Here is a 9,517-nt window from a genome sequence, read left to right on the forward strand (position 1 = left end):
TGAACAGAGGACATTTGCATGAGAGAGGCTTTAAAAAGAAGGAAGGATGCTGAATCGTTCTGGGACGAGAGAAATGGGTGGCTTCGCTCACAGCAATAGGATTGAGTGAGAACTTGGGGAGGATGATTTTGGAAACTTGGGAGACACCTATTTTCTTCCTAACAGTAGTTCAAAGACTGGGGAATATGTCCCAGTGAATCTGGAGACAGGAGGGAGAGTGTTTAATGCATTCTGCACCTGATAATTCACCTGCCTGCTCCAACACAATCCAATTAAAAGGATATTTCCTAGTGATGGTGTTTGTGTGTGAATAACTTTAAAAATAAAAAATGAAATATTATTTCTACTTTTCAGATATATACATTTCACTGATTTTCCAATCCTTTTGACATTTTAAAACTTGACTTCCTTCCCCCTTTCTGCAGTTCCTTAAATTTATTTTTAATATCTTCTGCATATCCAGATTAACTTAATTTACTTATTTATTTATCGTCTAGAAATATATACTCCTTTGCAGCTACAGGTTATTACAATAATCCTGCCAATTTCCTATCTGTTTACAATTTATCTGTCAATATTCAATAAACCATTTTCGTTCTTTTATATATATATAAAGTTTGTTATCTTGATTTCTTATTCTTCCGGTAAGTTTCACCATTTCTCACCCCATCCAGGGTGCGAGGGGAGAGAAAATAAATAATATTTCTACCTTTTGCATTTCTCCTGCATAATTTCAACATGCAAATATGTTGATACATTTATCTGCATTGTTGTCTCTTACCTATGTGGTGGTTACTTTTGAAAACATAGAATGTAAATCTGCCTAAGATCTTCTGTATGATTATATGTATATTCATGCATATTGTATGTGGGGATTGCTCCTTTTTGTGTGTGGACCTAGTGAGAAAACATCTTGCTTCTCATCAAGTTTGAAGAGCAGAAATAGGAGGGGGGAAATATGTGTGGATCAGCTCGACAACTGAGTTGTTCAGAAAATCCCATCCCCAGCAAGGATAAGGGCAACATGGTTATCTTTGGGAAGGCTGCACATTTCATAATTCCTGCGATCAGTTTTATGAAAAAATGCTTCTTCTTCTAGTTTTTATAATAATTTTTATTACAGTAGTTTTCAGGGGCAAAGCCAGGATGAAAATCAGGGGGGGGCAAGGGGCGGAGGCAAGGGGGGGCCGAGGGGCGGGGGAGGGGCCACAGCGGGGCAAGGAAAGCTCCCTCCTCCCGCCCCGGCAATCACGGAGGGGGAGGAGGGGATCGGACTCCCTTCTCCCCCTCCGCGATCGGCAGGGGCGAGGGGGAGCCAGGATCAGCCCGAAATCGCGCTGCTCCGACTCCCTTCTCCCCCTCCGCGATTGGCAGGGGCGAGGGGGAGCCAGGATCAGCCCAAAATCGGGCTGCTCCGACTCCCTCCTCCCCCTCTGCAATCGCTGGGGCAGGTGGAGGGAAAGTCCCAGAGCCGCGCAAAGCGGTTGCCTGGCTTTCCCTCCGCCTCCCTTCTCCCTTGCTGGCTGTGGGGAGACGGCACCGGGCGGGCAGTGGGGCAGGCTGGCCAGCGGCCCTGCTTCTAGGGGGGGGAATTGCCCCTCCTGCCCCCCCCCGCCTACGCCCATGGTAGTTTTCAATTGCAACAATAATAGCCTTATTATAACACTGCCAAATTATAATACAGTAATACCGATTGCCAAATTATACAATTTAGCTGCCCCCCCCCGCATGCTAGAATTAATGGTTTGATGGTTTTATTTGTTTCTGCGTTCCAAAATCTTATAAATTTCAATTACGCTCCTGTCCAGATATATCACAACTGCAGTTTAAATGACTTCCATTCGAATTGACACATTGAATGATTTCTACACCTACAGATGAAACATTCAAACTCCCTCCTTCCTGTGTGTGGCAATTATTCTGTCCGTAGTGTTTCTTCCTGTCCTTGTAATATATTACAGTCGTTCTTTGGATCCCGAACAAATCGGCTCCTGAACGACCGAAACCCGGAAGTGAGTGTTCCAGTTTTCAAACATTCTTTTGGAAGTTGGACATTCGACGGGGGTTCCATGGCTTCCGATTGGTGGCAGGAGCTTTGGTTTTCAAACGTTTCGGAAGTCAAATGGACTTCCGGAACGGATTCTGTTCCAACGTTCGACTGTATGTCAATCTTTTGTCAGTTGTTGCTGTTCTCCAGTTTGCCTTGGGTGGTGCTAGTGTCCTATAGTTGTTTCAGAAGATCTGAAATGCTTCTTGCAACAAAGCAAATGTGCTCCTTCTTTCCTTCAGCAGAGGTTTTTGTATCAGTTCTCCTATTCATTGCATCACTGTGCCAACCCACTGCCGTCACCTCCACCGCAGTAATATGTGGCCTCATCCTCTGCTTGCACACCGGTGATGGTCAGATAACGCTCGCTGCCTGATTTGGAGCCAGAGAACCGATCTGGGATCCCACTGGCTCTGTTACTATTAGAATACAGCACAAGCCGAGGGGCCTGCCCCACTCTTTGCTGATACCACTCGATAACCCAGCCCTCATATCCACTGCTCAAAGTGCAGGAGAGTCTCGCTGCATTTCTCAGAGTCACAGACTGGGAGGGAGCCTGAGTCATCACAGGCAATGAACTGATACCTGGAAACAGAGATAATAATAATAATAATAATAATAATAATAATAATAATAATTTATTATTTATACCCCGCCCATCTGGCTGGGTTTCCCCAGTCACTCTGGCAGCTTCCAACAGAAAAAATAAAATAAAATAATCTATTAAAAGCCTCCCTAAACAAGGCTGCCTTCACATGTTTTAACGCCAGAGTAAATGCCTGGCTTGGTTTTGTAGAGTTCTGAGCAAGCTGATCTTTCTTTAATTAAAGTAACGGAAAAGGGCATGCCTTGATTTATTTAAAGCTGCAGATTGAAAACCTTCAACCCTCACCTGAGCAGTAAGTAAAAAAAAGCAGGAGAACAATGGTCCAAGGCATGATGGGAGATTGGGAACACTTGGCTTCCTGCGGCAAGGTGGATCCACTCCACAACCAGGTCATCCCATTTTAAGCGGCTCCGGGATTTGGGTCCGCCCTTCTATGCAAATCTGCCGCTTGCTAATTGGCTGCAAATGGGGCAGGAAGGACCTCCTCCATTTGCTCAGGAACAGCAAAATCGAAAGTATGTACTGGATTTCTTTTTCAAAACTATACTGCAGAGTCTGGGGGAGAGGGGGGTTAAAAATGTGCATATACATTTTTTTATTTCCTTTTTAAAAAATTTCACTTTACATTTGTATACCACCTTTCTATATCACTGTGCACAAGGCGGCTTACAAGCTGAAGAAACAACAAAGGAGACAGCAAAGATCGCACACCTAATAACAACAATAATAAACACCTAATAACAACACCTAATAACAATCTGCTCCAATACAAAAAGTCATAATAAAAACATAACTTTAAAATAAACTGCCTATACCACATAAAACAATATTTAATAATATTTTAGAATATAATAGTAAACAGTAAAGTTAAATATAATCAAATAATAATTAAACACATTATCTTCTGTGCCAGCAAGGATGGGGAACAGCGACAGAGGGTAGAGCAACATATTTGTTTGTTTGTTTTTGTTTACTGGTATTTTACATAGGGGGTCATGAATAGTCAGACACGACTAAACGACTAAACAACAATTTATACACTGCTGTATCACAAAAATATGTCACAGCGGTTTACAATATAAAAACATATAACCAGACGATAAAATCACCCAAAGTTACAAACAAGCGAAAAAGCAAAAATAAATTAAAAACCAACTTCATTTTCCTTTGCACAGCAGGTGAATTTCTCCACACACTTTCCTGCCCTCCTTTCAAGCAAGCGAGAGGCATTGATACGATGTAGAGACACATTCCAACCAGGCAAAAACACCGAAGGAGCGTTTGATCAACATGCATTGCCGATGGCCAATTCACGTTGCAAGCCCATGAAAGTATTTCTGCAAAGCAAAAAGCTCCTGTAAGGTCAGAAATGCACATCGGTTTGCGCTGAAAACAACCCAGGGCCAGTTGTTAATACAACTTAATGTCCACCAACTGGGACTTGTTTCTAACCGTTCCTCTCCCATGTTCCTATATAGCAATTCCAGGCTGGATAATTAGGGCGTTGCTTTAGGTTTGGGTTGGGCTGGCGGTGGCAGCGCTCCTGCTGAAACGTTTTGGAATGGATATGGATAATGTTTAGAAAGTTTAAAATATTTTATTTATTTTTCATTCTACAATGCATAACAATATAACATTCTTGTATATAGTTCCTGTAAAGGCTTACATAACAAAAGCTTACATAACAAAGTCCATTTTTCTCCCCTAATCCTCCCCCCTCCCTTCCCACCCTCTTCCCGGGTCGGGCCTTCCTTCTTCAGATCTTTAGCCATGTATCTATGTGGGACAAGAAGCTACAGTTAGAACTGGATATGGAACAACTGATTGGTTCAAAATTGGGAAAGGAGTACGACAAGGTTGTATATTGTCTCCCTGCTTATTTAACTTATATGCAGAATTCATCATGCGAAAGGCTGGACTAGATGAATCCCAAGCCGGAATTAAGATTGCTGGAAGAAATATCAACAACCTCAGATATGCAGATGACACAACCTTGATGGCAGAAAGCGAGGAGGAATTAAGGAACCTTTTAATGAGGGTGAAAGAGGAGAGCGCAAAATATGGTCTGAAGCTCAACATCAAAAAAAACCAAGATCATGGCCACTGGTCCCATCACCTCCTGGCAAATAGAAGGGGAAGAAATGGAGGCAGTGAGAGATTTTACTTTCTTGGGCTCCTTGATCACTGCAGATGGTGACAGCAGTCACAAAATTAAAAGACGCCTGCTTCTTGGGAGAAAAGCAATGACAAACCTAGACAGCATGTTAAAAAGCAGAGACATCACCTTGCCAACAAAGGTCCGTATAGTTAAAGCTATGGTTTTCCCAGTAGTGATGTATGGAAGTGAGAGCTGGACCATAAAGAAGGCTGATCGCTGAAGAATTGATGCTTTTGAATTATGGTGCTGGAGGAGACTCTTGAGAGTCCCATGGACTGCAAGAAGATCAAACCTATCCATTCTGAAGGAAATCAGCCCTGAGTGCTCACTGGAAGGACAGGTCCTGAAGCTGAGGCTCCAATACTTGGAAAAGACCCTGATGTTGGGAAAGATCCTTGGAAAAGACCCTGATGTTGGGAAAGATTGAGGGCACTAGGAGAAGGGGACGACAGAGGACGAGATGGTTGGACAGTGTTCTCGAAGCTACGAACATGAGTTTGACCAAACTGCGGGAGGCAGTGCAAGACAGGAGTGCTATGGTCCATGGGATCACGAAGAATCGGACACGAATAAACGACTAAACGACTAAACAAAAACAACAACAACAACAGTCTATTCATTCGTGCTTGTACATTCGGGTTGGCTTCTCCCCTTTCTGTCCAGTTCCTGTAAAATGCCCACTTGTTTGTTATTTTTTTTGGCATTTATTTTCCCATCTATCCTCTACCATTAACTGTGCAAATATTTCTGATCGTACGTATTCAAAAACATAGTCGTTCCATTTTTCCATATTCCATTTAGTTTTTTCTTTCCATCCTAGAGCAATAACTGCCATTCCAGCTAGAATCATGATCTTATACAGCTCTTGGTTATTACTTTTTATTATTTCCCAGTATTCCCGAAAATAGCAAGGTCCCTATTAATTTCTATGTTTATTTGGAATAGTCCAGAAATTACCTTTGTGATCTTTTGCCAATATTCCTTAACCAAATTGCATTCCCACCACATGTGTGAGCATAGTCCTTTTTCATGACCGCAATGCCAGCATTTGGGGCCAAACCCTTTCACTATATACGCCATTTGTGCCGGTGTTCTATACCATTTTAGTAAAAAAATTCCTACTTGAATGTTTTAAAATATTTTGAGGAGGGCAGAGTGGCTGTCATGGAGGCAACAGAAGCCGTTTCCTAAATCTGCAAGATGTCTTGATCTGTGCATGGAAGTTAGGTGGGTGAACTCAACCTAGAGAAGGGATGGGAGGGGTTATAAGAATTTTAAGGTCTCAGATGTAGAATATTCATAAATGCACACATATCTACATATATCAACCATGTGTCCGAAATAGTATGGGAGAGCACTCCTAAAGCTCACTAACCCCCATAGGGAATAGTGAGGGTTGCGACCAGGCCTGGCAGAAATGACGGTGTGTGTGTGTAGGGGTGGGTTTAAGCTAATGGGAAGAAGATGATTGGAGGGCTGACTGTCTCTGGGGAGAATTGCATGTATCCAAATCTTGATTGACAAGGGGAATCCTTAAATAGTCAGCGTTTTTTGGGTTGAGCTCCTTCCTGCTAGTGATTCAATCTCCCTCCCGCCCACCTCCTTTTTTCGTTGCTGGTTTAGGATGACCTTGATATGGTGCCGCCTGTATTCAGGGGCCAGTAGGAATTTTTTCCACTTGGCTGATTGGCTGTTGCCATTTGGTTTTTCGCCTACTGCTTAGCAATAGTCACAACTTGTTAGGTTGGCAGGTTAGGCTTTGGTTGATGAGTTTGGGAGGGGCATCGCATGGAGGTGCATGCCCCTCAGTGTTGCTCTTATAGAAGTATTCCGTTAAAGGAATCCTGGAGCTCCGGGGCTCTAGTCTTTACACCCACGCAATGGTGCGGGGCTGGGGCCAATACAGAGCACGAGCCTTGGGGAACATTTCTGGTGGGGGGGGATTGCCTGGGCTCAGCTATCTCCTCCACCATGGGGTGTTTACTTGACTTTCCTAATGCAGGAAGTCAGAGCTGGTCCTGTCCCACCGTGGGGCAGAAGATTAACCAAAGCCTAAGGCCAACACTCAAAATTAATTGTAATTTTTAAATAAAGTTGTGGCCAAAATTATGCCAAAAACAAAACCTAAAATAATGTGTCTGTCTGAGTTATTGGTGGGGAATTTCTGGGGGTCTTGGCTTGCAAAGCCATTTTGACTCTCCCAATGATCTCAAATATTCCTCTGCCGTAAGGTAGGCAAATGGGGAAAGCCTTCCCAATGTCTTTCCCCTTACAAATCCTGTCTTAAGGGCGTATTTGTGTATGAATAGGGTGAGGCTGTGACCTGGATTCAGGAATCAAAGTATTTACCATCACAAAAGAATGGCTAGGCTGCCCAGGAAATGCAATCAGAGACCATTATTAGGTATCCTGGCAGGCAGGATTTCTGCTGTAGACCTGCCTCCTATGATGTATGTATGATGATTTTGGGGAGTCTTGGGCTAAGGGGGGTTGGGCAATGTCAAAAGTCTTTAAAGGTTCCTGCACACTTTTGTTCAGGGTCTCCCCCTCCTTGGAGGGAACTCTGTTGCAACAGGAAAATTAATATCTGCCTTGCCTTCCACTGGATCCAGCTTCCATCCATTCTTCTCAGACCTATCATGGACTTAGGGGACTCAGAGTCCCATGGGGAGTTGGGCAGCAAAAGCCAAACCCCAATGATTTACATCAGAAGGATGCAGGTGTTCACAGTCTGCCAGCCATAGACAGTTGACAATCATGTGAGGCAGAACGGCACCGTTGTCATCCTTGGTTCAGTGCAGTAGTAAGGAAGGGAGCTCCCTCTGGTGCCTGAACCTATAACTGCATTCATCTTATTACCTCTCTCTTACAATCCTCCTGCAAAACTCCTGGGCAGAGCAGACAGATAAAAGACACTGCAAATAAAAACAAAACAAAACAATCATTCCAGTAGCACCTTAGAGACCAACTAAGTTTGTCATAGCTATGAGCTTTCGTGTGCATGCACACTTCTTCAGATACCTTCCTGAAAAAGTGTGCATGCACACGAAAGCTCATACCTATGACAAACTTAGTTGGTCTCTAAGGTGCTAAGAATTGATGCTTTTGAATTATGGTGCTTTTGAATTATGGTGCTGAATTGATGCTTTTGAATTATGGTGCTGGAGGAGACTCTTGAGAGTCCCATGGACTGCAAGAAGATCAAACCTATCCATTCTTAAGGAGGTTAGCCCTGAGTGCTCACTGGAAGGACAGATCGTGAAGCTGAGGCTCCAATACTTTGGCCACATCATGAGAAGAGAAGACTCCCTGGAAAAGACCCTGATGTTGGGAAAGATTGAGGGCACAAGGAGAAGGGGACGACAGAGGACGAGATGGTTGGACAGTGTTCTCGAAGCTACAAACATGAGTCTGACCAAACTGCGGGAGGCAGTGCAAGACAGGAGTGCCTGGCGTGCTCTGGTCCATGGGGTCACGAAGAGTCGGACACGACTAAACGACTAAACAACAACAAAGGTGCTACTGGAAGGATTATTTTATTTTATTTTACTTTGACTACATCAGACCAACACGGCTACCTGCCTGTAACTGCAAGTAAATAAACTGATAACTCTAATTGTCTCCCTCCCCTTTTCGAATCACATTAAGACTTTGAGCGTCCTTGGCAAAAACAGGAGCACACTGTTGCACTTTTAAAGCAGGGAGGGGCATGGGCATAGCCAGGTTTTTTTTGGGGGGGGGGAATGGACTCCGACTCTGTTGCAACAGACAAATAAACATCTGCCTTGCTTTCCACTGGATGCTGCCTCCATCCATTTTTCTTTGACAAATCATGGACTTAGGGGACTCAGAGTCCCCATGGGGAGATGGGCAGCAAAAGCCAAACCCCAATGTTTGCATCAGAGGCAATGACATATCTATTCCCTCAATATCTATGATGCAAAGAGGTTCAGACACAGACCTAATGAACATCTCTAGGGCTTTTCAAGTCCCAGCTGTGAAGGAGGGAGAGTGAAGGTTTTTGTCTCAGTTCCCCATTATACTTTATCACAGTGTAACTTATCACTAAACCAAGCCGCACAGTAATACTTAGCCTCATCTGTAGCCTGGCTGCTGCTGATTGTCAAATAGCCCGTGTTTCCTGAGCGGGAAGCAGTGAACCGATCTGGGATCCCTTCCCCCTCGGTTGCAGCCACCACAGTGCACAAAATGAGGGGGCTTGTCCCGATTTCTGCTGATACCAGTAAATATAGCTGCTGCTTGTACTAGTGCTGGCTGTACAGGAGAGTTTAGCCGTTTGTCCCGGGGACACAGACTCAGAGGCAGCTTGAGTCATCGTGGGTTGAGAAACAATACCTTTACGAAAGGAAAAGAAATATATTGATTCATTAATGTTGCTCACAAATATCATAAAAGCACACGAGATCATTGGTGCTGCTGTTCCAGAAACATGTGGGAAAGGAATCCTCCGCATTCTTACCGGAGAAGTAGCTGAGAAATGCAAGGAAGAACAGAAACCAGGCCATAGTGAGGTCTCTAGAGGAGTTGGACTTTCTCAAAGAAACAGATAACTGGTAGGAACCTTCCTCCTTAAAAACCCCAGGGAACTGAAGAGGAAGGGTCTCATGCAAAGGTATTGTCTCCCATTGGCTTTGCTAGGAATGTCACTCATTCTCTGAGGAGGCGGGAGGTTCCAGCCCAGCCA

The 9,517-nt window shown here is 44.0% G+C and overlaps 1 protein-coding gene across 1 annotated transcript in view; it reads right to left on the reverse strand.

Moving 5' to 3' along the window:
* The window catches only part of LOC118075809 (immunoglobulin lambda-1 light chain-like), a 170,557-nt gene that overhangs the window by 160,281 nt on the left and 759 nt on the right, over window positions 1-9,517 (reverse strand). The window lies entirely within an intron of this gene.

This window comes from Zootoca vivipara, chromosome 17 (genome assembly GCF_963506605.1).
Source record: "Zootoca vivipara chromosome 17, rZooViv1.1, whole genome shotgun sequence".
NCBI lineage: Eukaryota > Metazoa > Chordata > Lepidosauria > Squamata > Lacertidae > Zootoca > Zootoca vivipara.